General features: G+C 41.5%; 1 long non-coding RNA gene across 2 annotated transcripts in view; it reads left to right on the top strand.

Annotated features, from left to right (window-relative positions):
• Window positions 1–27,836, top strand: part of LOC132501701 (uncharacterized) — a 49,222-nt gene that overhangs the window by 1,478 nt on the left and 19,908 nt on the right. For both annotated transcript variants that reach the window (XR_009534289.1, XR_009534288.1), the window contains exon 2: window positions 8,556–8,924. This is a non-coding gene — a long non-coding RNA (uncharacterized LOC132501701). The remainder of the gene's footprint in view (window positions 1–8,555; window positions 8,925–27,836) is intronic.

Genomic DNA, 27,836 nt, shown 5'->3' with positions numbered 1-27,836 from the left:
TATACATATGTATACATTTTAAGAAATATTCTTTTCCACTATGGTTTGTCATAGGATATTGAATATAGTTAGTTCCCTGTGCTATACAGTAGGACCCTGTTGTTTATCCATCCTGTATATAATAGCTTACATCTGCTACCCCCAACCTCCCACTCCATCCCTCCCCCAACCCCCTCCCCCTCGGCAACCACAAGTCTGTTGTCTATATACGTGAGTCTGTTTCTGTTTCGTAGATAGGTTCGTTTTGTGTCATATTTTAGATTCCATGTATTCCATGTATGCTATCATATGGCATTTGCCTTTCTCTTTCTGACTTACTTCACATAGTATGACAATCTCTAGTTGCATCTATGTTGCTGTAAATGGCATTTTTTCTCTTTTTTTATGGCTGAGTACTATTCCGTTGTATATATGTGCCACATCTTCTTCATCCATTCATCTGTTCTTCCATTCTTGGCCATTTTTCCTGGCCAGTGCCGGTTCCAGCTCCAGCAGTAAGAATATAGAAGGACTAACCCAGAAAAGTGGGATGGTTTGAGATGGATGAAAGATGGGATGAATTGGCTGAGAGTTTTGTTTTTCCTTTCCAAACACTTAGCTGGCTCATTTAGCTCAGCAATCTCTGGGGAGGTATAAAGCGTAATTAATTTAATTTTAATGATTGGTTTGATTGAACTCTTTTGCTGGGGAGATAAGATAAGGAGTTTTGTCATGACAGGTGCAGGGATGGATTGCTTTTTGTCATTCACAGCAGTGGGTACCACTTGGAGCCTGTAGGTAGGTGGTGGCATGAGATGAGAAACTTTACAGGGGACATGAAAGAAAACTAGAGGAAATGGGGCAGGAATGGCTAGATTCTTTGCCACTCCAAGGACCAGAGAGGGAAAATGAGCTTTCAGAGAATACGGGCCTTGCCTTAAATAATGAGATTTACTTGGAAGATTGGTTCACTTCTTATTGACCTGGCTCAGAAGCTGAGCGTCTTTGTGCAGTCAGAGTTCAGAATATCTTCAGTATCTCACAGCACATGTAGCTCCTCCTGTAGGTCTGCAGTAGGCCAAGAACCAGAGCAGGTGTGATGCTGTTGCTATCAGGAACAGTCTCCATGGTCTTGTCACTGGAGAGATCAGCTGACACTGAAATTTTTTTTTAAATTTTTATTGGGGTATTTACAATGTTGTGTTAGTTTCAGGTGACACTGAAATACTTGAGCAGTTACTCTTAAGGCAGGTGGGACAGCTTGAAGAGTTCTTGTCAACTGTTACAGCGATCTATGTATCATAAAATCCATCTTTTTTCATGATAAGGTTCATATCTTCTATATTCTTTCTAATTTTTCCATTTCTTTGTCTATTAATTCCTAACTCTGGTACTTAATGTGTTATAAACTCCCACCATGATGGGAGTTGTTTTCTTATTGTAGTTCTAATATATATTTCCCGTAAAAGTAAATTTACCCCCAATATAAGTATATTTTCAACATACATACATAACCCAAAATTCGTTTGCCTCTTCACCACCACCAACATGCTTCTCAGTACTCCTAGGCCTCAGGTGCTCACATAAGGGGCATTAACTCCTTTAAATTTTGGGTACCTTCTGGGAAAACCAGATTATCTATAAGCCCAGCCTGGTCTTGTCCAGGTTTGTCTCTCCCTGACAATCAGTAATACTCACAGGAGACTTCTCAGTTTGATGGTGTGGACAATGGCACTGCCTGGGGCTTTACCACTATGGGAAAAGTGTAAGGCATTGGTAGGGTTTCTCCAGCCAGGAAGCCAGGCAAGCTTTTTCCCATGACAAATGATAAGTTTTATTTTAATTATGATAAGTATGTATTTAACTGGGCCAGGGAGGATTGGGCATGCTGGGGGAGGGCATTGAGTTTTGATATGTTCCCTCAGCTTCCCCCTCCCAGTATTTTAATTTAAACATTTCCAGGCATACAGAAAAATTGAAATAAATTTATAATGAACACCCAGTTACTCATCGCCTAAATTTCACAATTAACATTTTACTATACTTGCTCTTTCACATATCTGTCCATCAATCCATCCCTCCAACTTTTTAAAAATGAAAATCTACAAACATACCAAATAATTGAAAGAATAGTACAAGGAGCACCCTCATACCTTCCTTAGAGAGTCAACAATTGACAATGTTTTATTTGTTTCTTGCTGTCTTTCTCCTTGAACCATTTGAAAGTTAGTTTGATTATATTTCATCCCTAAATACTTCAGCACACATCTTTTAGGAATAAAGGCATTATTCTGTATAACCACAACATTACTATCACACTGAAGAAAACTAACAATAATTTTATCTAAAATCATCAAAAATATCCCATCTATATTAAAATTTCCCCAAACGTTCCAACCTTTTGAATTAAAAAAAATCATAATCCAATCAAAGTAGATTTTTGTTGCGTATATGTCTGTAGCATCTTTTAATCTAGAACCATTTCCCATTTTAAAAAAACTTTTTATTTTGAAATAATTATAGATATACAGGTATTGCAAAGATAGTACAAAGAGGTTCCATGCATGCTTCACCCATTTTCTCTCAGTGGTTATGTCTTGTGTAATGATTAATGCAGTATCATAACCAGAAAAATCAATGTTGGTACAATGTGTGTATATTCTTATGCTGTTTTTTCACAGACATAGCAATAGTAATGGGTGGATTCCTGTAACCACCACCACAATCAAGATATAGATTTATATCATCATCACAAAGATCTACTGGTGTTATCATTTTACCACTTTGAGTGAATGTAGAAACCTTACCCCCTGTTATGGACTGAATGTGTCACCCCAAAATCCCTGGGTTGAAATCCTAATCCCCAATGAGATAGTATTAGGAAATGGGGCCTTTGGGAGGTAATTAGGTCATGAGGCTAGAGCCCTCATGGATGGTATTGGTGCCCTTTCAAGAAGAGTCATGAGAGAGCTTGCTTCCTTCCTGCCTTTCTCCACCGTGTGATGACACAGCAAGAAGACAAGATGGCCATCTGTAAAACAGGAAGATAACTGTCACCAGACACTGGATTTGCTGGCACCTTGACCTTGGACCTCCAGCCTGTTGTTTAAGCCAAGAAGTCGATGGTATTCTGTTATAGCAGCCCAAACTAACTAAGACACCTCCTTTTAGGCTCCCTGTTTATGTCATAGTAGTCTTAAATATTTACTCTATATACATTGAGATGCAGGCCAAACAATGCTATGCTTTTTGCTTCGACCATCAAGCATAATTTAGACAACTCGAGAGGAGAGGGAGAGTCTATGTAGCCACGTTTTTGCTTTTACCATTGTTCTTTCTTTCTTCCTGATGTTCCAAGTTTCCTTTTTTAAAATCATTTCCATTCTGTTTTGAGAACGTTTTAAAGCCATTATTTTAGAGCAGGTCTGGTGGTGGAAAATCCTCTTACTTTTCCTGTATCTGAGAATTTTTTTATTTCTCCTTCATTCCTGAAAAATAATTTCACAAGGTACAGAATTCTGGGTTAACAGTTCTTTCGTTTCAGCACTTGAAAAAGGTTGTGCTAGAACCATCCAGCTTCCATGGTTCTGATGAGAAATCTGCTGTCAATTGAATTATTTCTGCCCTTTATGTAAGGTGTCATTTCTCTCTTGCTGCTTTCAAGATATTTTCTTGGTCTTTAATTCTTTAATTGTCTGAAGTTTGATTATGATGGTTCATGGTATGGATTTCTTTGGGTTTATCCATTCGGGGTTTTGCACAGATTTTTAAATCTATAGGTTTACATCTTTTTCCATATTTGAAAGAACTTCAGTTATTCTTTCTTTTCCATATTTGAAAAATGTTCAGCCATAATTTCTCCAAATACTTTTTTCAACACCGTTCTCTTTCTCCTCTATTTCTTAGACTCCAGTGACGCAAGTATTATATCTTTTGTTATGATCTCACAACTTTTTGTGGTTCTGTTCACTTTTTTTCAGCCATTTTCTCTCTGTTGTTCAGCTCAGGTAGTTCCTATTGTCTCTTCCACTTCACTGATTCTTTCCTGTGTCCCCTCTGTTCTGCTGTCTTTAAAACATTCAATGATTATATTTTTTAAAATTCTAAAATTTCCATATGGGTTTTCTTCATATATTCTGTTACTTTACTGAGACTTTCAGGGGTTCATAATTGCCCACTGAAATATTTTTATGATGGCTGCTTTAAAATTCTTGCCTAATTCCAACATCTGCGTCACCTTGAGGTTGATGTCTGTCGATTATCTTTTCTCTTTCAAGTGAAGATTTTCCTGGTTCTTGGTCTGACATGTAATTTCCAATTGTACCCTTGAAACTTCTGGTATTATGTCATGAGACTCTGGATCTTATCAAAATCTATTTCAGCAAGTCTCCTCTGACTTGCTGCGCTGGTTCGGGAAGAGGGAGGTTATGCTTTGCTACCATCACGTGGGGGTGAAGGTCCAGGCTCCCCACTTGGGCTCCCTGGGCACCCTGGGAGGACAGGGGTGCTTGCTTACTACTTGGTGGAGGTGCTAGGCCTCTGCTGACGCCTCCTAGGCTGGGAGGAGCGAGGTCCAAGTCCCTTCTTGTTGCTTCTGCTGGGGGTAGGTAGAAGGCCTCGTGACCTCTGGGTACTGGTGTAAGTTTGGTTTCCCTCTCAGCCTTCTCTGATACACCCGGGTGGGGCAGGGGGGAGCACCTTTTTACAGCCAGGCAAAGATGGAAGTCCAGGCTCCCCACTCAGTTTTTGCTGCCTGGTAATCGGTGGCTTTTTGGATATCTTGTTGCTTAAGTGAACCAATATTGGCCTTACAGAAGTATACACCAAGTGACAGATTTCTCCACAAATTTCCACTTCCTGGGATTGCTTCTCCATTTATTGTTCTAAGATGATCCTGGGTTGCCACTCTAATACACTGTGGTGTTTTACACTTCCTAATGCAAAATTATCACCCTATGTTTTGACAGAAAATGCTGTGGAGTGGTACTTTATTATAAAATTACAAAACTTTTGCCTGCTCTCAATTGTTGGTATGTAGGGTCTCTGTGGATAAAAAGAACAATTGATATTTTTAGATTAGCTGTAACCTCTTGAGTTTTGATCCAGTAAGACTGAGTGTTTTATTACATTGTTTATGAAAAGAAAAAAATCTAATGTATATAGTGGCTGGGAGCATGGATTTATTTTTTGCCCTACTCCCTTGTCTGGATTTCAGATCATAAATTTAAATATACATTTGTCCATAGAATTTTAAGCCTCATTTAATTTTTGCCAATGGAATTTCAGGAATCTATCCAAATTTTTCTAAAATATTAGGTTAGTTTTCTTCACTGTCAAAGTATTTCCTAAAGGGATAGGATTTTTTTTTTTCTCTTCCAAAATTGTGCCTGATAGATTTCTTACTGTTGCCTTGGTCAGGAAGAAAAATAATTATTAAAGCAAAAACTTCTCTTCAGTTAATATTATTTACTGACTAAAGTCTATGACTTGCACTAGAGAATAGGCTAAGTGTGGACATTATACAAAATGAGATCAACAGTCTGTGCTTTTTCCAGATATATGTGTTACAACCTGACGTTCACTTCAGTAAGTCTGGCAGATAAGCCACATAAAAGGAACTGGGAAGCAGGAGACCTTAGTCTCAGCACAAGTTTATTGCTGAACTTTGCTGCGTCACCTTAGTCAAATCCCGTAGCATCCCATGGTCTCAATTTCCTTACCTGTCAATGAGAATAAAAATACTTATCACTTCTAACTTCTACAGTTTTTGTCAGAGAAAATTTAAATTTGTGCCATAAATATAGATAATATTGCTAAAGATTATCTACCTTTTTTTTTTTCCTAAAAAAATATCTGAAAACGCACCTAGCTTTTCAGCTGCTTCTGGTCTCGAAAATGTCTTCGAGCAAAGGGAATCAGAAAACTGCTAGGATAGATTAAAAAATTTTCAGACTGCATCTACAGGATTGACTATGTCCATTTTTGCTAGGAGTGAGAACCAAATTTATTTCTCTCTCCTGGATACTCTGATTCTTTAGCTGTTGGGCATCTAGTTATGTCACCCATGCGGATTAAGGCAGAAGCCTCGCACATGGTTTGTAGAACTGTGTAGCAGACATACATGGGTTGAAATAATTGTAATTAGAAAGTCAATCTCACCTTTAGGAAATAGGCTGAAGCACGTGGATATTCTGACTTGTCCCAGAAGCACAATAAAAATAAACCAAATGCTCTCCAAGTAAGAACAATTATAAAAATACAAAATTTGAAATGATGAACACAAAGATTTGAATCATAAGTATTTATTTCTAGAGAAACAGTAAAGGCAAACTCATTTCCTGTTTCAGAGGAAGAGGGCTCAGTGGTAGTTGGACCATACCAACAGTACCGCTGTGTCGAAATGGGATTTTCTGCATGAGGCCATTTGTAGGGGGCAAGAAGCCCTGTCGCCACCCTCATGGTGGACGGGATCTCTCTCCCTGCATCTCTGGACTGGTTCTTAGATGTGATAAGGAACTCATGAAACGACCTTGCAGATTTCATCTTCTATTCATAACTTCAGAGTCTGAAATTAGGGAGTGAGCCAAAGCTAGGTATTCCATGGACTTTCGCTGTGGATGTTAAGGTCGTTTCACAATTGGCTGTGAAGCACATTTTTGACTGGTAGAAAAACTGCAAAGCAACGTTTAGAGTTTTCTTTACGTGTCTAATAGTGGTTCACTCCCCTGCCGTGTAGATGGCTCTGACGAGTGCAGTAGGTACGGGCCAGGAGGCCGTGGGGAGGGAGGATCAGTGAGACTGTGGGTGTAGCCGCTGAGGAAGCCAGGTGGAGTCATTCTGCCTGCCCAGCTTGTAGGTTTCATTGTTTTACACAATGGGGTGATCATCCGCCTGCTTGGCCCACACCAGGCTCTTTGAGGTGCCCAGAAAACCCCCATGTAAATGCACAGCTAGACAGTTGGGTGTACAGCTGACTCTGTGCCTCATGCAGCCCTCGGGGCAGGCTCCCCTCTGGCCCAGGAGGCTTGCCTCTAGGTTGTGCAAAGAAACTGCCTTACTTGAAAGCATTCCTGTGGGCAGGGTGATTTCAGAGACACCTGTGAGAGTCTCCCTCCCTCTGAACACAAACAGACCCCCTCCCCTGCCTCCCTTCCCTTCTCCCCAGGGACCTAGAATCCCTCACGTTCTCATGAAAGCTCTTCATTCTTTAGCGCTCACGTTTAGAATGCAGGCCCAGGGGAAGGAGCTGCGATCGCTTGAGGCCTTACCATATAGAAAACCCTGTGCCGGGAGATTGACATCCAGAGATGTTATTCTTATTTTTTTAGATGAAGAAACAGAGGCTCGGAAGTATACCGTTGCACAAGGTGACAACGTATGTCATAGAACCAGCCTTCAGACCCAGATTCTTCAGACTCCAAACTCCCTGCACTCTCTGGGCCCTCTCCTGTCTCCCTGGAACTGAGATTTACTGACGTTCCCACATTCCGGTTCACCTTGCCTAGAAGGACACAGAGTGCTGGGCTTTAACCCCTCCTGGAGACGGAGAAGGCAGCTAAGCTTTGTGGGCTGAGAAAGCTTTGGGCCTCCCAAGGTGCGCGGAGTCCAGGCCCAGAAATGATGAAGGCTGGGGTCCTAGCTCTGGCCTCCAGGCACAAGGCAGAGACCCTCCTCCTACACCACGGGGCGACCTGCCAAGGTGTCTCATTCAGGCTGGAGCCCCTTGAGGGAGAAGGGGGAGAGGGTATGTGTGGCTGACTCCCACCTGCACCAGGGCTCTCGTGCCCCTATTCCATCCGGAGGGCTGCAGCTTGCTTGAGAGGGCAGTGCGGGCATAAAAGGTTCCTGTGCATTCTGTTCATTTCACCAGGTTCCTGTGCATTTCTGTTCATTTCACCAGGTTCCTATGTGTTTCTGTTAATTTCACCAGGTTCCTGTGCATTTCTGTTCATTTCACCAGGTTCCTATGTGTTTCTGTTCATTTCACCAGGTTCCTGTGCATTTCTGTTCATTTCACCAGGTTCCTATGTGTTTCTGTTAATTTCACCAGGTTCCTGTGCATTTCTGTTCATTTCACCAGGTTCCTATGTGTTTCTGTTAATTTTACTAGGTTCCTGTGCATTCTGTTCATTTCACCAGGTTCCTGTGTGTTTCTGTTTGTTTTACTAGGTTCCTGTGTGTTTCTGTTTGTTTTACTAGGTTCCTATGCATTTCTATTCATTTCCCTAGCTAGGGTATAAGCTGTGAGCCTGAGTAAGAGTGGAGCACCGAAGCTGGGCTTGTCAAGGGCTGATGGCAGCGTGGAGTGTGAGGCCCCAGAGGGCTCTCTGGTGCTGTCTTGACGGGACATGCCTGCAGCTCTCCACTGCCCTTCAGAGAGGTTCATCTTGTAGTTGAGGCATGAATGATCAGTGTGGCTGACACACAGCTGGAGAAGGCAGTCGGAGTAACTTAGGTCACTCGGACTAGACCCCTCACCCTTCACTGTCTGGTCCGGGCATCTCTCCCATGTGCTGCTATAGAAACCTCAACCTCTAAGACTGTATTATGATTATCTGTTTACTTATTGATGGCAGGTTCCCTGAAGACAGCAGCCAGTTGTGCTGGTCTCAGCACGCCCCGTGTCTTTTGTGACACCTGAACGTGAGGAGATGTTCCTAGCTAAGCTGGAACCGGACAACAGCTTTGGCCCAATTACAGGAATGAGGAAGATTTCATCAGGAATGGGGAACAGAAGGTAACTGGTTAACTGTGTTTCTGGAAAACGTCTCCTTCTGCTCAGTGGGGCTGTGAACGAGAACCATGCGTGTGAACTGGAGTAGGAGGCACTGACCGCAGCTGCCTGGACCCTGGCTCCAGCCGGGGAGACGGGGCTAGGTAGAGGGACTTTCCAGAAAAGGGAACAGCAACCTTGCTCTGGGACAAATCCTATAGTGCTTTTTCAGGTAAGTGTAATCTGCTAGCATGAAGGCTGTACCTGTTATTTCCATTTTACCTGGTATTTAAAAAGAAACCCTTGAAAATTCAGAAGGCAAGTAAAGCAATCCTGCCAATTTAATGAAGAGGAAGCTGTAGGCGTGTCAGCCACTCACTGAGGAACCTGGCAGCCAGAGGGAAGGAGGGGAAGGGCTGTGCTGTGACTCATCCCACGAGGCCAGGACTTTTTCTAGTTTTCTTTCAGCACGTAGGGTCTCTGAAGGGGGCGTGGGGAGCTCTGCTATGAAGGAACCATCCAGAAACCTCAGCCCTGTGAATTTTGCCTTCCTCTTGCCTCGTTTTGTCTCTCCACGATGAGATGGGAGGAGTGACATGCCTGTCGGAACACACTCATCCCTCTGGGTTGGTGAATGTCTCCCTCTGGTACCTCTGAGCCAAGGGGTCCGTACTGAAGACAAGCCTCTGTCCGGTGCCCTCTGAGGCACACAGCCTGTCTACAAAGCTAGTCAGAATGCAGGGGAGGGAGGCCTGTCTGTCCTCTCAGTAATCCCCTTGTCACCGCACCTCCAAGGGCTGCTCACCCTGACAGAGGGGATGTGACGGGCAGCCTGTCAAATAGATTGTGAGTGCATTAGCAGGATTAGCGGTGAAGGCGAATATTTCAGCCTTTCCAAAGTTCATTCACAGCCTCTGAGACTGGCCTGCTCAGCGTTTCTGTATTTTCATTCCACAACAGAGTTTAATTTATAATATTAGTATAGAATGCTATCTGAGATTTCTTTTGCTTCTTACTGATAAGCCAGCTGAAATACTTTAGCAGCCCCGCAAAACCAGATGCTTTGTTCTTGGCAGGGATTGAAGTATGACTGATTTTATTTTTGCTTGTTAAAGTAATATACCCTCATTGTGGAAAAATTGGACCAGAAAAGTATAAGGGAGAAATTTAAAATATTCGGTCCTTTCACCAGATATTACTTCTGATGCCATCTTGTGTCTTCATGCAGTTTTTCATCTATGCATAGATGTTAAACAAAATTGAAATTATATTGTATATTGGATTTGGTTTCCTTTTTTAAAAAAACAAACATATCATCAACTTTTGCCAGTTTTCTTGCACTTTTAATGAAAACACCTGTGAAATATTTTATGTGAATATATTTGCAGTACTCTATTGATGTGTAACAAATTACCACAAACTCAGCAACTTAAAGTAATACCCATTTATTAGCACACAGTTCTGTAGATCAGAAGTTGGGGTCTCTGCACAGGTCCCAGAAGGTCAAAATCAAAGTGTCAGCTGGGCTAAGTTCTCCTCTGGAGGCTCTGGGGAGAATCACTTACAAGCTCATTCTTGTCATCAGGTTTCAGTTCTTCGAGATGGTACGGCTGAAGTCCTCATGTCCTTGCTGGTTGTTAGCTGGGGACTGCTCTGAGCAGCTGGAGGCCACCTGTCTTCCTTTGACATGTGGCTCCCTTGATCTGCAAGCCCGCAGTGGTGCATTGACCCCTCATTGCGTTTTGAATCTCTGGCTTCTTCTCTGATCAACTGAGAAAACGCTTTGCTTCTCAAGGACCCATCTGATTAGGTCAGGCCCACCGGAATACTCTGTCTCCAGGTTGACTGTGTCCTATAACAAGACCTAATCAGGGGAGTCAACTTCATCATATTGATAATCGCCAGGATTATGCAGGGCATGTATCTCTACTTACCACAATATTATAATTTACTTAATAGTCTCCCTGTTTTAAAAAACGGAGTCATATGGCCACAGTTTCTTAGTTACATCTGCTTCCTGGATCAATGAGATACATGGCCTCTTTGGAGCTTTGTTTGGGAATATCCTGCTTTTGGTGAATCAGATGTGAGAGTGGGGCTATCGCAGTCTTTTGCTGCACTGTAGTACAGTTGGTGTATTAGTTTTCTAGGATCACAGTAACAAAGTATCATGAACTGAGTGGCTTAAAACAATAGGAGTTTATTGTTTCACCGTTCTGGAGGCTAGAAGCCTGAAGTCAAGGTGTCAGTAGAGCTGAAGTCTCTCTGAAATCTGCAGAAGAATTCCTTCCCGCCTCTTCTTGGTCCCTGGTAGTTAGCTGGCAACCCTTGGGCTTCCTTGCTCTGTAGCTGCATAACTGCAGTGTCTGCCTCCCCCATCAGTGCCATTGTTTCTGTGAGTCTGTGTCTCCACGTGGACATCTTCATATAGGGACACCAGTCACATTGGATTAGGGACCCACCCTACCCCAGTATAATCTCATTTTAACTTAACGAATGACATCTGTAACAATCCTATTTTAAGATAAGCTCACATTCTGAGGCTTTGGGTATTAGGACTTTAGTATATTTTTGGGGGGTTGGATACAATTCAACATGTAACAATTGGTATAGAATGTTAGGTGACTAGCTTAGTGGAAACTGAATGGACACCTAGAGTGGTAGGTCTTGAATCAGAAGCAGATGCCACAGGTGTAGTTATTTCAGCAAAGATGGGGTAAGCTGGCTGGGCCGTGGGGTAGCATGCTAGCAGGTGGTGCTGGGCCAGGTTTGACTACTAATTCCTGTATATAGGAATATAGTGATATCAATATCCTGGGGTTAAGGCCATGCCTGAAATTTCCTGTTGTAAAATCCTTTGCCCAAGCTCTGACTAGTGGCCCCGAGGTTCAGTGAGCTGAGCGCTGTAGACAAAGGGCAGATACAGCTAAGGCTTCTCTGAGAAGTGGTCCTGGAAGCAGTGACTACGTATAGTGTTGGAAAATGTATTTTCACCTCTCTTTTGCTTTTGCTGTTGACTTAAGTTTGCACAGATCGTTTTAGTTTGGAAAGTGATTTCACAGTTTATTATCTTTTATAATTTTCACATCCACCCTGTGAAGTTGAAATGGCTATTTCCTTTTAGGTATAGTGAAATTAAGTATTATTATACAATAACTGCCAACACAATCACAAGTAGATATTACTGTTTAATTTTACAGATGAGAAGCTAAGAAAGGTTAAGGGACTTGTCTCATGTCACTTGTAAGCTGTAGAACTGGGACCAGGACTCATGTCTGTGTCCTTCCTAGGCTTGTGCATTGTCCCCACGCTGTGCTACCAAGCTGACCACTAACTTGGACCTGCCTAGAGAATGTCAGCACCAGCATAGCACAGGGAGGCCAGAAGCCCCACGTTCAAAAGTATTCTCTAGACTCAACACTGTGTGACCTTGGAAACTTAGGTTAATTTTCCTTGGCTTCATTCATTCATTCATTCATTCACTCAACAATTTTTTCTTACAGTTTCTTTTTTTTCCAGTTTTATTGAGATAAAATTGACATATAACATTTTGTAAGTTTAAGGTGTATAATGTGATTATTTGACACATGTATATATTGTGAAAATGATTACTACAGAAAGATTGGTTAACACCTCCATCAACTGACATAATTAGCTTTTGTGTGTGTGTGGTGAGAAGATTTAACTTTTTTAGCATCTTTCAAATATACAATACAGTATTGTTAACTATAGTCACCAGGCTGTGCATTAGATCCCCAGAACTTATTTATCATAGAACTAAAGTTTGTACCTTTGACCGACATCTCCCCACTTCCCCCACCCCCAGCTCCTAGCAACAACCATTTTACTCTGTTTCTACGAGTTCAGCTTTTTTAGATTCCACAAATAAGTGAGATCATACAGTATTCTTTTCTTTGTACAATTTCTTTGCTTATTTCACTTAGCGTAATGCTCTCAAGTTCCATCTATGTTTTTACAAATGGCAAGATTTCCTTTTTTTTTAATTTATAAATTTGATTATTTGTTTATTTTTGGCTGCGTTGGGTCTTCATTGCTGCATGCGGGCCTTCTCCAGTTGCGGTGAGCAGGGGCTACTCTTCATTGCGGTGTGCAGGCTTCTCATTGTGGTGGCCTCCCTTGCTGTGGAGCATGGGCTCTAGGTGCGCGGGCCTCAGCAGCCGTGGCATGTGGGCTCAGTAGTTGTGGCTCACAGGCTACAGAGCACAGGCTCAGCAGTTGTGGCACATGAGCTTAGTTGCTCCACGGCATGTGGTATCTTCCCAGACCAGGGCTTGAATCTGTGTCCCCTGCATTGGCAGGCGGATTCCCAACCACTGCGCCACCAGGGAAGTCCCAAGATTTCCTTTTTTAATGGCTAAATAATATTCCTATATTTACATTTTTATCTATCTAATGTATGTATATATAAAATGACATTTTACTTATCCATTCATCCATTGATGATCACTTTGGTTGTTTCCATATTTGATTATTGTGCATAATGTTGCAGTGAACATGGAAGTGTAGGTATCTCTTCAAGATAGTACTTTCATTTCCTTCAGATACATGTCCAGAAGTGGGATTGCTGGATCATATGGTAGTTCTATTTTTAATTTTTCAAGGAAAAACTCCTACTGTTTTCCATAGCGGCTGTACCAATTTACATTTTCACTAACAGTGCACAAGGGTTCCCTTTTCTCCACATCCTAACCTACAATTGTTATCTCTTGTCTTTTTGATAAGAGCTGTTCTAACAGGTGTGAGGTGATATATCATTGTGGTTTTGATTTGCATTTCCCGGATGATTAGTGATGTTGAGCGCCTTTTCATGAACTTACTGGCAATTTGTATGTTCTTTGGAAAAGTGTCTATTCAGGTCCTCTGCCCATCTTTTTAATCAGACTATTTGTTTTTCTGCTACTGAGTTGTATGAGTTACTCCCCTTCATCCCTGGCATTTTTGGTTTTTGATGTCACGATTTATGTCTTTTTATACTGTGTGTCCATTAACAAATTATTTTAGCAATCATCTCACTCTCTCCTGACGTGCAGAGTTTCTGCTGAGAAATCTTCTGATTAGCCTATGGGGGTTCCCTTGTATGTGAAGAATTTCTTTCTCTTGCTTCTTTTAAAATTCTTTCTTTGTCTTTGATTTTAGACAGTTTCACTATAATGTGTCTTAGAGAAGGTCTTCGGGGTTGAAATTATTTGGAGATGTGTGAACTTCATGAACTTGGATGTCCAAATCTCTCCCCAGTGTTGGGAAGATTCAGCCATTATTTCTTTAAATAAGCTTTTGCCCCTTTCTCCCTCTCTTCTACTTCTGGGACTCCAATAATACATGCTTTTTTATCTTATAGTTCATATAGGCTTTCTTCAATCTTTTCATTCTGTTTTCTTTGTTCTCCTCTTACTGGATAATGTAAAAAGATCTGTCTTCTACCTCACAGATTCTTTCTTCTACTTGATCCAGTCTGACGTTGATGCTGTCTATTACATTTTTCATTTCATTCATTGTATTCTTCAACTCCAGAATTTCTGTGTTGCTGTTGTTGTTGTTGTTTTTGATAATGATTTCTGTCTCCCTGATAAACTTCTCATTTTTTAATTGTTTTCCTGATTTCATTGAATTGTCTGTGTTTTCTTGTAGTCACTGAGCTTCCTTAAAATGACTATTTCATATTTTTTATTGGGCAGATCTCAGATCTTCATTTCTTTGAGGTTGGTTACTGGAAAATTATTGTGTTTCTTTGGTGGTGTCATGTTCCCTTGATTTTAAATTTTCCTTGAGGTTTTGTATTGCTATATTTGAAGAAACAGTCACCTCCTCCAGTCTTTACTGACTTTCAGAGAGAAATACCTTCCGTTTCTCTAAATATCATCCATGTTAGGAATTCTGAGCTTTTCTCAGATCTTTTCTATTGATACTCCTGTTCCATAGTTCTTGTTCCCTCTTGGTGGTGGAATTCTGAAGATTGTACACCTTCTCTCAATCCTGAAAAGTCACACTTGGTGTTAGCATCCTCCATTTTGCTTTCCGTAGGACCCTACTGAATGCTCACATTTGTGTGTTTTCTCACAGTTCTGCAGATTTGGGCTGGCTTTCTGCATGTGTGCACTAGCTTTCTGCAAGGGCTTGCTCTTGCTGCCATAGGGGGCATGCTCAGGGAGCTGACCACAGGGGGGGGCGAGGCTGTGGAGCATTGGGGGTGTCTGTACCAGTTGGGGGGATCTGTGGGTGAGTCCAGTGGCTCATTGGTGGGCTTCCTGATGGAATGTACAACACAGTTAGTAGGATCCATGTTCTTTTGATGCTTCCCAAGACCCCTAGCTGCTGTTCTCCAAGCCCACTCCCCAGTCATGCAGCACACCTCAGTATTCTGGGTGGGGTGGGAAAGAATTGGGTGTCTTTGGCGGTGTCCCACATAGCTGGGGAAGCTGGGTGCTCACTCACACGCTCACATTTTCCCTCATCAGAAAAATCACAGGCTGAGGAGGTCTCTCTTGGCACTGAGCTGTGCTGTCTTGGGGAGGGGTGATGTAGGTAAAATGAAACTGATCCTCTTACCCTCTTGATTGCATCCAATCTTGGAATATTTTTTCCTCCAGCCATGTGGTGGAACTTCTCTACTAGACTTCTGGACTTCCACAAAGGCACCCTCATCTGTAGGTGATTATTTAAATAGTATTCTTTGAGAGGAAGGTGCTAGAAAACTCTTATTCCACTGTGCTGACGCTGTCACTCTTCTTTTTTTTTTTTTTTTTTTTTTGCGGTACGCGGGCCTCTCACTGTTGTGGCCTCTCCCGTTGTGGAGCACAGGCTCCGGACGCACAGGGTCAGCGGCCATGGCTCACGGGCCCAGCTGCTCCACGGCATGTGGGATCTTCCCGGACCGGGGCATGAACCCGCGTCTCCTGCATCGGCAGGCGGACTCTCAACCACTGCACCACCAGGGAAGCCCCTGTCACTCTTCTTAACATTTATTTCTTGATCACTTAATATGCCAGGCTCTATTCTAGGCCCTGGAATTATAGCAACATAAGATAAAACGCTTGAGGAGTTTGTCTTCTAGAATTGCATCAGTTTCATTATTTGGAAAGTGGGGGTAAAAACAATTATATGCCTAATTAAGTTGTGAAGAAAATCATTCATGTAATGAGTTTAGCCCAGTGCCAGGCACACCATAATTGGCAGTAAGTGTCAGCTATTTATATAGAGATCACACACAGTGGGAGGTGGGCCTAAGTCTTGACTCTTTGGGGACTTCAGTGCACATGGGGTGGGCACACTGAATAATCTGGGGGAAGGTGGACGTTTGGATCCTTGGAAAGCACACCTTTTCCAGATCTAGGATTGAAACACAAAGCTGGAATACAGTGTTGTCTTGAGGGCAGTGGCAGGGCCTCCCAAAGAGCAAGGTTTGGGGGACATGCACCAAGTTCATCTACTCATTCAACATATGCTTCTCTACCCCGGTTGCCCAGAGCTGTGGCCAGAGGTGAAGGATTCCACACTGCAAAGGAAGAATCAGTGCGGACCAAAAGCGATGCAACACGTCACATTGTGTGGAGTGCATTGCTGGTTTTACACTTTGTTTTGCCTAAGTGCCCCACTGTATTATTAGATTCCTGTCTTAAATTCCTACACCTCAGTATGTGGTATTAACTCCAGTAGAAAACATGCAACCCGCCCAAAGCTAACACAGTTTAAGAAATGTAATATTTTGTATGCATCACATTTTAAAAAGCTGTTTTTTGTTGAGGAGAATGGGGTAACCACTACCGGACATTTTACTTTGCCTCGGGGATACAACTCTGAGAGTTGGAGTTTATACTATAATTTAGCTAATCTGCTCAGATTCAGCATCTGTATTCCTTTAAGTAGCATTTAATATTACAGCAGGAAATCTTTACTGTTTTTCTATGATAAAGAAACATTACTAGACTATACTGTATTATGTGCTCAAACTGGCTGGCCATCTCTAGTGAACTGTAGACAAAGTGGAAACAGATAGTGAGTGGAGAGGAGATGCTTGCATGATCAACCCACAAGGGTTGCATGCCACAAGGGTTATAGGTCTGCAGCATGCATGTCGGGCCCACAGAGCAGGGCTCAGGTCTTTCTAGAGCCCCCTGAGAGGGAGAAAGTGATGTCTGTCTCTCAGGTTGGTTGTGATGCTTATATGAGATAGTATGTACAATAAACCTCATCCACTGTGGGCATTCAGCAAAAACAGTTTACTCTCCCTTTTTTTTTTTTTTTTTTCTTTTTGCGGTATGCGGGCCTCTCACTGTTGTGGCCTCTCCCATTGCGGAGCACAGGCTCCGGATGCGCAGGCCCAGCGGCCATGGCTCACGGGCCCAGCCGCTCCGCGGCATATGGGATCCTCCCAGACCGGGGCACGAACCCGTATCCCCTGCATCGGCAGGCGGACTCTCAACCACTGCGCCACCAGGGAGGCCCTACTCTCCCTTTTTTAAATCTTCTGCTTTATGAATTCAGTTTTCTTCTGTATTTTTTCAAAGCAGTTATAAATTAAACCACATTAATTTCTTATTCCTAGCTGGAGGATCTGGCACACAGAAGGGATCAGTGGGAGTCTGTGGGGTGAGTTGTTTGTGGTATTTGGTGTAAAGGTGTTTCCTGTCCCGGTCCCTTGTTGGCAGCAGTAGGGGAGGGTTTGGAGATTCGGTACTGTCTTCCAGCTCTTGAGCAGCCCACACAGACAGGTTAGACTTAGCTGGTTAGGCTCTTTCCAGGTAAAGCTCATGGGAGAGTTATTCCCGTCTCCATATTTGAGCTATGTAATACATATGCCCTGCCTTTAAATCTGCCTTTCAAATACCTGGTCACATTCTATGTGCCTGGAACAGTACTAGAGTTTGAAAATTCATGGAAGAACTAGATATCCCCTACCCTTAGGAAGTCAATGATTAAGTAGCAGAGAAAGTACTAGACAGACAGACAGATACACACCCAGACACACATTCATGCATACATATACATATGTGCTTGTGTGTGTGTGTGTGTGTGAGTATTTTGGGAGATAGCATTCTAAAGTAAGGGGAAGTACTCAGTGTGAGAGATTCAAAGTTGTGAGTGTGGGGACCATGTTTTATATGTCACAATTAGGATCCATTGTCTGATAAGAACATAGGTCCATAGAAAGTCAAAGGAATAAGGCTTAAAGTTGAAGTAGTCCCAGAATAAGGCTGCCTCCTTAAGAGGTAGTTCTTGTTCTCAGTAAGTATACAGTCTAGTTAGAGAGACAGTCACGTGCACATCCCTGGATAAAAGGGAGTGCAGCTCGGTGAGATGTGTCATAGAGGCAAGAGGAGGACCCAGAGGGGGACCCGTGGCTCCTCAGAGCTATGGGAGATGAGGAAGGAGAGGGAGAGAGTTTAGTGTCAGTGAGTGTCAAAGGGCTCTTGGAGAAGAGGGAGTGCTAGGTCTGGAAGGATGCTGTTAAAAAGGCCTGGCTGCAGTCTTGTCTAAGCAGGGAGATCAAAGAGCCTTTACTAGATTTAAGACAATGAGGCACACATCCTTGGGGAGCCAGGTGCTTCTGTGGCCAAGGACTTTGCAGCTTGTCTGGCTGGCTCTCAGTAACACGGTTGAGAACAGACATGCGGGACTGATTAGAAAACTGCTATGCTCGGGAAAAAAATGTAGACATCAGAGACATGAAAATGAAAACATACAAGCAGTTGTAAGTGGAATGTGCCTATCTTTGTGGTGTACGTGCCCAAAGACCTTGTGAGCAACCTGTAGATACCGCTGGGGAAAACGTCTTCGGAGGCCCCTTCTTTCTCCCTTGTACACTGATGGCTCTCCTTGGATGGCACCTGAATGTCTATCATAGTTTCTTTTCTGAGGTAGGACCTTCCTCTCACTGATTGTTAGCAGGAAGTGAACTGATGACCCACTAAACTCGGGCTTCATCAGACTCTCAGGAGGAAATCTGTGTGTGTGTGTGTGTGTGTGTGTGTGTGTGTAAAACAAAGGGATGAAGGACCCACTCTGGAGACCTATTGTTGACATCTGGAAAGTTACCTAAGCTTTCTGAATCTTAGATTCTTCCTCAGTAAATGGAAATAATAATACCTATATTGCCGAGTTCTTGAGAGGACTAAATATAGTAACAAATCAAATAGGTTAGTACAATGCGTGGCACATATTAGGTACTCAGTAAATCTCACCTGTTGCTATTGCTGTTTTGGGGGTACAAGGTGCTATAATATGGGTACATTCTGGGTATCGTTAGAGCAGCCTTAACAGTCGTTTAGGTGGGGGTGTGGGCACAGGCAGACACATTGCTGTCCATAGTGCTGAACCAGCCTTGCCTAGGGCATGGCTGTGGCTCCCAACCCCATCCCACTGTGCATGCTGCTCAGTCTCTCCCAGGAATTCTGAGCCAGGAACGCTGAATGAAGAGACCCAGATGGTAGAGAAGCAAACTAGCAGTGGCTTTTGGATAAGTCACTGAGAAATTTCTATGGAGAGCAAAAGAGACATTTTAATCCCTTTTAGATACTTATATGACCAAAAAAAAGAAAAACCCATCACCCTAAACGGACATAGCCGAAAATGCTGATACTAGTAAGACATGCATACTCTGTGATGGAAAGCCATGCACGTGTTAATGTGAATGGTGAGTTTGGGTAGTTAGCAGAATCGAGAGGGGTGGAGATTGTTTAAGGGAGGCATCATTAACAACTGGGTTCAAACAACATTTTAATAGACATTTAAAAATTTTGGCTCAATAAAATATTTGTAATTTTCACACTGTCACAGAACAAATAAAACCAATATTTTATAATGTACCTTGTCAATTTCATGTTGAAATTGAATGTTGAAAATTCAAGCACACTTCTGGGTGTAGTCCATTTTTTTTGGAGAGTGGGAAGTTTTGAAGGGCGTGTTTCTCCCTCTCATTCCTTTCCTGGGGTAACTCTGGTGATGATTCTGGGTGTATTGTTTTCTCGGGGGCCTCTTTCTCCATTTCCCTCCGCTTCTCACAACAGTCAACAGTTAACCTGCCTCCTAATGTCTACCCACTAGTCAATTTATCCTTTCATTCATCCATCCACTTCCAGATAGTCAAATATGCAACTATGGAACATCTACTGCACATTACATATGCTGGTGCTTTGTTGTGTACTTTGCACCAAGAAAGGAGCTCACCTAATCTGCTTGTTATCAGGACAAACCCTGACCTTGGACCCAGCCCCTCCAGAATCCGCTGGTACTGTGTTTATTCTTTCATTCAACAACACTCACTAAGCACTTATTATTACCTAGCTACTGTTCCAGGTAGTGGGGACACAGCAAAAAACAGTGCGATCCAGGGACTGGATTACTGAAATGGGCTTTTGATTGATTCCGTTTTTCTCATCGACCTCCTGCAGTTCACTGTCCGTACAGCCAGAGGTCCTTTTAAACCTAACTTTTGTCATCATTTCTCTGCTCAGAGTCTCCCAATAGCTTCTCATCTTGTTTAGCTGGGGGGTAGTGGTAGAGGTGATGAGAAGAATTTGTATTCTCTCTCTCTGTTTTGAAGGCAGAGCCTATAAGACTCACTGACAGATCAGAAATTGGGTATGAGCCGAAGAGTGAAGTTAAGACATCTCCATCCTTAGCAAATGGGAAGAGAGAGCTACCCATTACTGAGCTGGAGAAGAGTGACAGGAGCAGATTTGCAAGTGAAAATTCCAGATCACGGTTTGGACACGGGCAGTTTGATGTACCTGTTTGACGTTTAAATGGAGAACGAGCATGCAGTTGGATATAGAAGTCTGGATGGAGTTCAAGCTGGAGATACATATTCTGGAGTCATTAGCACGTAAAGGGCATTAAAAGGCACAAGTCTACGTGAGACTCACAGTAGAGAGAAGAGTTCACAGGACTGAGTTCTGGAGCCCTCATCATTTAGAAGGTGGGAAGATGAGGAGAGACAGGATGGAGACTGAGTAGGGACAGGTGAAGAACTTGGAAGGAAACTCAGTTTGGAAGTGAGTTGTGTCAAGGGAAAATAGACTTCAATAAGGAGGGTGGGGTGAGGGCTAAAAGTTGACTTCTGGAAATCACAGGAGGTCTTGCTAAGAGCTGTTTTGGTGGAATAGTGGAGTAAAAAGCCTGACTAAATTGTGTTCACAAGAGAATAAGAAGAGAGGACGTGAGAAAAAGTAATGACAACTCTTAAAATAACTTCAAATATGTCAAGGTATCTCATGATTTTCAAAGGGCTAAACATGAATAAACCTTGAGTAGCTTTGTCATTGCTGTGTTGTTCTAACGTTTCCAAATACTGCATTGGTCTAAAGTGAGGAGGCATCAAGGTGTGAGTATCTCTGAAAAATAGCTGGGAAAGTGCTGAGTCAGCAAAAGGCCACACCACCTATCGCTTCTCTAGAAGTCACTCAAGGCTTGTCATACAGAGTCACTTAAAACAATAACAACAGCACCAGCAATAATAGCAACAACTTGTAATAGTACATGAGAGCTCTTACTCTGTGCTAAGCATTATACTACGTATGTGTCATGGATTATCTTGTTTAATGCTCACAACCCAATGAGGTCGGTATTGCTGTTATTTCTCTCTCACAGACTTAGTGGCTTATAGGCAGAGCTGTAGTCCTTTGGAATATTTAGTAAGACCCTGATTTTTATTACTTTTTAAAATATAGGCATTATTTCAAGACTTTGCCAAAGAGCAATGATGTGAAATGATTTTTTCAGAAGTGATGTAGGGAATAAATAAAGACGGTGTTCCTCAAAGACTACTATGTGGATTCCCACTTCATTTCTTACTCACGTCTTTTGGAAATAAAGGTGCCTTTTTTAATGGTTGCTGCCCGGCCATTAATAGACAAAGCATGCCATCTTCAGGGGCCTTGTGTGACTGTGAAAGCGGCCTGTCCTTCTTTCTCTGGTCCATCTCCTCTCTGATTCCCCCTCTCTGATGCCTGTGCCTCTCCTCGCCCCATGTAGAGTGAGGGATTTGCTTCACTCAGAAGGAAGCAGAGTGCAAAGTGAGGTCACTGGTTCCCGCTAACTCCTAAGACCTTAACTTTCAGAAACATTTCAGAAATGTTGCCTAAACATTTACAAGAAACAAGAGGTATTTTGATAGGCTTATAAACTTTATTTAGTTTTAACAAATACTGAAGTTACTGGTTTACTATACCAATAGGAATTAAATGTTGTGCTATAAAATTAAAGGCCAAAATAGTTCAGATAGCTATGGCTCTAATTAAGATTTTAGTGCATGGTGGAGTGTGGGGAAAGTAACATTGCACAATCTATGGTCTATTTTTTAAAAAACAGTGTAGCTACTCAAGTTCCATTTATTTAAAAGAGCCTTTTATGAAAAACTTAGAGACCATTAGATTCATTAACAGCACTTGTAGGTTTCCATGAACAAATATGAATTGACCATGACCTCCAGAAATTAGGAGTCTGTTTGGAATCTATTAGTGTAGCAGAGTTTTGTGCAGTAGCTTTAATCTTTTTCTCCTTGGATAGAATTAAGTACTCAGTTTTTCCTTTTTCTTTTTTACTACCTCTTTCTCCTTAGTTTACTTGCACACATAGTTACACAATTTCATATTGTATTCCCAAAGTACAATTTTCTCTTTACTCATATTTCAATGTATGTTTTTGTTTGCATGTTTTTATCCGGCATTAAGAATAATATATTTATATTATATTTATGTATTATAATTATATAAAAATATATTATTAATATATATAATGTTATATATTAATAATATATTTATATTATATTATTATTATTAATGGAAATGCATTTGTAGATATTGTGCATTTTTCCCCAGCTTTACTGAGGTATAACTGACAAAGTGTATATATTTAAAGTGTACAGTGTGATGATTTGATATACATATATATTGTGAAATGATTATCACATTCCAGCTAATTAACACATCCATTACCTCACTTAGTTGCGTTTTTGTTTTTTTGCTGTAAGAACACTTAAGATCTACTCTTTTAGCAGATTTCAAGTATGCAATAACTATAGTCATGCTGTACATTAGATCTCCAGGATTTATTCATCTTATAACTGAAAGTTTGTACCCTTTGACTAACATCTCCCCATTTACCTACCCCCCCAGCCTCTGGTAACCACCATTCTACCCTCTGCTTCTATGAGTTCAACTTTTTTAGATTCCACATATAAGCGAGATCAAACAGTGTTTGTCTTTCTGTGTCTGGCTTATTTCAGTACAATGTATTACAGTTTCATCCATGTTGTTGCAAATGGTAGGATTTCCTTCTTTTTATGGCTGAATAATATTCCATTGTATGTGTGTGTAGTGTGTATATATATATGTGTATTATGTGTATATATATGTACGTTGTCACACATATCACATTTCACACATACCACATTCTTTATCCATTCTTCTGTTTATGGACACTTAGACTGTTTGCATATCTTGGCTATTGTGAATAATGAATGCTATTGTGTGTTAACACTCCTCCAAATGATCTTCTCAGACTTCACAACGCTTACTAACCCCACAGGAACAAATCGGAAGTTAAGTAAGATATTTAAGGAGGATTTTCTTTACTTTCTTTCACTTTGAAGTTTTTGGAGATTAAAACAATGAAAAGCATCAAGGAAATAAACAAGCTCTGTGTGATTCTGGTTCCCCATTATGTAATCCTTAAGGGATTTTCAGGGGTTGTTAGATGTTTGTTATGAAAATTATGAAATACATTTTATTTTAGCACCATTATTTTCTACTCCTCATTCTTTCCTCCTCTTCCTTTTCCTCTTCTTTCTCCTCCTCTTCATCATCAGCATCATCATTATTATTTAATTAACTTATTTTAGATACAGCTATCCCACTTTTTAAGATTTATTTAGCAGGCCCCTGACTTCAAAGGGTCTTGGGTGAAAGTCTCTTCAGAGTTGTGAATGTCTTCACCCTTTCAGCACATTAGTGTCAGAAGTCTTTTTTGGCCCTTGATATTGATCAAACACATTTTCCACTGCATTTTACAACTATCTGAAGCCCCTTCAAGTAAGGCTTACTATTCTGTGTGTGTGTGTGTGTGTGTGTGTGTCTCCCTGCCCAATTCCCATTAGGAATGTGGATTTGAATCTCTTCTCTGCTACTTATTAGGTATTTGAACTTGGGTAAATCATTTAATCTTTCTGAGCATCTATTTCCTTATCTATAAAATAGGGATAATAATATCTACCTCATATATTGGTGCTGATTAAATGGGATAAATTTGACAGGAGAAAAGCTCATTGTAAACTGTGAAGTCCTATTTAATATTAATATATAAATTAGTAATAGTAATCATTTAATTGGAAAAAATTAGGGACTAGAGTTGAAGACTAGAGGTTTTGTTTTTACCATGACACAGACTATTTTAAGTGGTATAGTATAGTTAGACCACACTTTACATAACCATCTTCTAAATTGGCAATTAAATTGTTTCATACTATTTGGGCCTATAAAGAACACTACATTTGCCATGCTTATGCACAAATTATTTATCTCCACTTTTGAATATTGCTTTGGAGTTTGTCTCCAGAAGGCTAGTCACTTTCTCGCAGGGCCGCCACTGCTCTGGTCTTCTGTCTTGTCAACACTGCTGCTCTGCTCTTTGGAGACTTCCCTTTCCCTTGTGTTCTCTCTGGATCCTAGGAGCGACTCCAGAAAGGCCTGGACAAGAGTGGGGTTGCTAAAGGATGGGCTTTGTGGTTGTTTGTTGGATGCCGAGGCTGGACTAACGATGCCCCTTTAGGCTGGGGGATCTTGGTGCTGGGAAAGAGTAGGCTCTACCTGGAGACAGGGTGGGCACCGCAGAGAACAAGGACAGTGAGGGCACATCAGGTCAGGCCCTGGGTGCGTGTTCCTGCCTAGAGCCCCTGGTGGGTCCCCAGAGCTCTCCCAGCTGGGCTTTATAGGATTACAAGTGAATTCACAGCTCAGTCTCTGCCAGAGAGAGCAATTCTGTCTGCAGCAACCCCTCACCCTCACAATGTGGTATCCAAAGTGAGGGGCGTGGGGAAAAGCCTCCAGGCTGCTAGCAGCTCTGCCTTTGAGTGAATGGCTTGTGGAATGTTAGAGAAGACCTGAAACCCTCCTCCCTGGGTGGATATCACCTTCTTCCTTTGGATTTTGTGAAGAACCTGATCCTCTTTGCCTGGATGGAGCCAAATAAACGGGAGTCTCCGAGGAGCTTGATGGCTCAGCCATAGAAGTCCCCCAGCGACGTCTGGTTTTGATGTGTTGCTGATGGATACGATCATGCTCAGAAAAGGAGATCACTTGTGCCAGTTGGAGAGAAAGGTCATGTTTTTAATTTAACTTAATTTCCTACACCAAAGAGAATTTTCAATAGGATATTCGACTTTTGCACCTTTAATGAGACCAGATGCTCTGGGGCCTGCAGCCATGAAGGGAAAACACACTTTCTAGTTTACACTTCCACTCTGAGCCTTTTCTAAATTGGGCATGTGCAGTTACCTTAAGGGCGCCCCTCCTCACTGGACTTGCTTTCTTTTCTTTTCTTCCTTCCTTTCTTTCTTTCTTCCTTCCTTCCTTCCTTCCTTCCTTTCTTTTCTTTCTTTTCTTTCTTTCTTTCTTTCTTTTCTTTTCTTCCTTCCTTTCTTTCTTCCTTCCTTCCTTCCTTCCTTTTCTTTCTTTCTTTCTTTCTCATTTTCCCCTTTCTCCATTCTCTCTCTCTGTCTTCTTTTTTCTCTTCCCATCCTTCCTTCCTTCCTTCCTCTCTCCCTTCTGCTCCTTCTCCTCCTCCTTAGAGTTATCTTTGGTTGAACACTTAGCATGGGCTAAGCAATATGCTGAGAGCTTTACAAATATATATTCAATTTCTATTTTACAAATGAAACTGAGACTCAGCAAGGTTAAGTAAGGAGTCTGGAATATATGGTGTAGTAGGATGATAGGCTGAATAACATAGTCATTACAAGCTCGGATACTGAAATTAGATCCTCTGGGTTCAAGTCCAGGCTTGGCTGTTTATTTATAGTTACTTGGGAAAACTACTTAACCTTTTAACTACCAGTTTATGTTGATTGTCTTAAAGTTACAAGTTTAATTTTATTTTTAATGATGACAGTTAAACATACAAAAGGGCATATGTATAGTTTTTGGGCTAATAAAACAAATGCCTGGATACTTTTCAACTAGATTAAGAAATAGAGCATCATCCATACTTTTGAAGTCTTACATGTGTTGCTCCCCTGTGCAACCCGCCTCCTCACTTAACCTCCAGCGCTAACCATGATCTTGGATTTTACTTTTGTTTTTCTCTACAGGTACTATATATATACACACACACACATGCCCCAATCAATAAACAATATATTGATTAGTGTTGCTTGTTTTTGTACTTCATGAAACTGAGAAATACTGTAATGTATTTTTCTTTGACTTGCTTTTTACACTTTTAACTATATTTATGAGATTTAATCATGTAGTTATAGTTCATTTATTTTCAGTCCTAAGTGGAAAGCTGTTATATACGACTTCATCTCTATTTAGTCATTCTCTTCTCAGTGGGTATTTGGGTTGTTGCAGCTTTTCAGTATTACAAACAATTCTGTTATGCACATTATTAGACTTTTTTTCTGGGGCACATCTGCTGAAGTCTCTTTAGGGTGTAAACCTAAGAATGGGGTGACCAAAGTTATGTATGTTCAATGTTATGCTCAACTGCTTTCTACATTTGTTCTAAAGCCATTTACTGACTCACAGAGTAGAGATTTTCCATTTCTCTACTTCTTCACCAGCTCTTGGTATTGTCAGATTTTAAATCTTTTGCCAATATGGTGAATGTAAAATACATCTTGATGTTGTTTTAACTAGCAACTTTCATTTCCAATGAAATGGAGCAACTTTACATATATTTATAATTATTTGCATTTTCTCTTAGGTAAAGTGCCTGTTTATGTTTGCTTGTTTACTTGTTTGTGTTTTTTGCCCATTTCTCCTCTTAGTCTCATCTTCCCCATTTATTTAATGGGAGGACTATTCTGGAAGCTCTTTAAGAGCCCTTACAGCTCTCTGCTGTGATTCAAAGACTGATGTTTTGTTGCTGCTAACTCTCTGTTTTCACATGCTGCACTCTCCTCTTTGAAACATGCTTGTATTGTATGTCTTAGGGATTGATGCCAGCTCATGGCCCTGTCTCCTAGGTCAAGGACAGTATAGAATAAGTCTTCTGTACAATAGCCCAAGAGACTTTTCTTTCACTGATTATTTTAAAATTCCCACTGACAATTCAAAATAAGATTTATTTTTTCCTTGTTTATATTCCCTCAAATATTATAAGTTGGGCACATATGTATGACTGGCCAGAATTCGGATTTTTCTGTCAAAGACATAGTGGGATGGCTTTCTCTTCTCTTTTCCTGCTATTCTTCCATGGTGGTAGAATTAAGGGAAAAAAAATTAAAGCCTATGAGATAAAGTCTTCCTGTTTCTACAAAGTTAAATACATAATCGTAGCTTACTTTTAAGATAATTTATTACATGCCTCTTCATTGGCTGTTTCTAGCTCATGTTTTCCTACAGATCAGTGGTTTCAAAAGCAACAAAAAGTCGAAACAAAACAATTCCCTCAAACCAGTTAACTAACTAACCAACAGAAACTTAAACCCAAACCACCACAAAAGAAACCCAACAAGCATTATCAAATCTAAAATTACCCTTTGATTTAGATCAGGAACTGCACAGGAGCAGCTAAAATTTCTTGCACAATTGCCAGTGTCTGCTCCTACCTCCCCTTATCTTTGACTAAATCAGGGATCTCTGAACCAAAGCAGAAAAATGGGATGTCAGCAAGGTGATACAATAGGAGGTTCCCTGCTTTTATTCCCCCCACAGCAAGGGTCCTGGCTGTGCACCCTGAGATAGCTGTGTGACTTGGTTTGAGCTGAACCCAATCATAGTCTAGGGTCAGTTCTGCCCACCCAGGGACCCACCCTGTGATGAAGCAGGAGCCCTCCTGGGGGCACGATGGGAACCATACCTTTCCACACACACCTGGTAATAGGCTCACTGTCTGAAGACCCAACTGCAGACCCTGAAGTGGACCCTGTCCCAGTGCCAGCCCTACTGACCAAGGTCCTGGAGGCAGT

This window comes from Mesoplodon densirostris, chromosome 14, assembly GCF_025265405.1.
Source record: "Mesoplodon densirostris isolate mMesDen1 chromosome 14, mMesDen1 primary haplotype, whole genome shotgun sequence".
Taxonomy (NCBI): Eukaryota; Metazoa; Chordata; class Mammalia; order Artiodactyla; family Ziphiidae; genus Mesoplodon; species Mesoplodon densirostris.
Note: the sequence above shows the minus strand (reverse complement) of the source record. Positions and strands in the feature narration are given on the sequence as shown.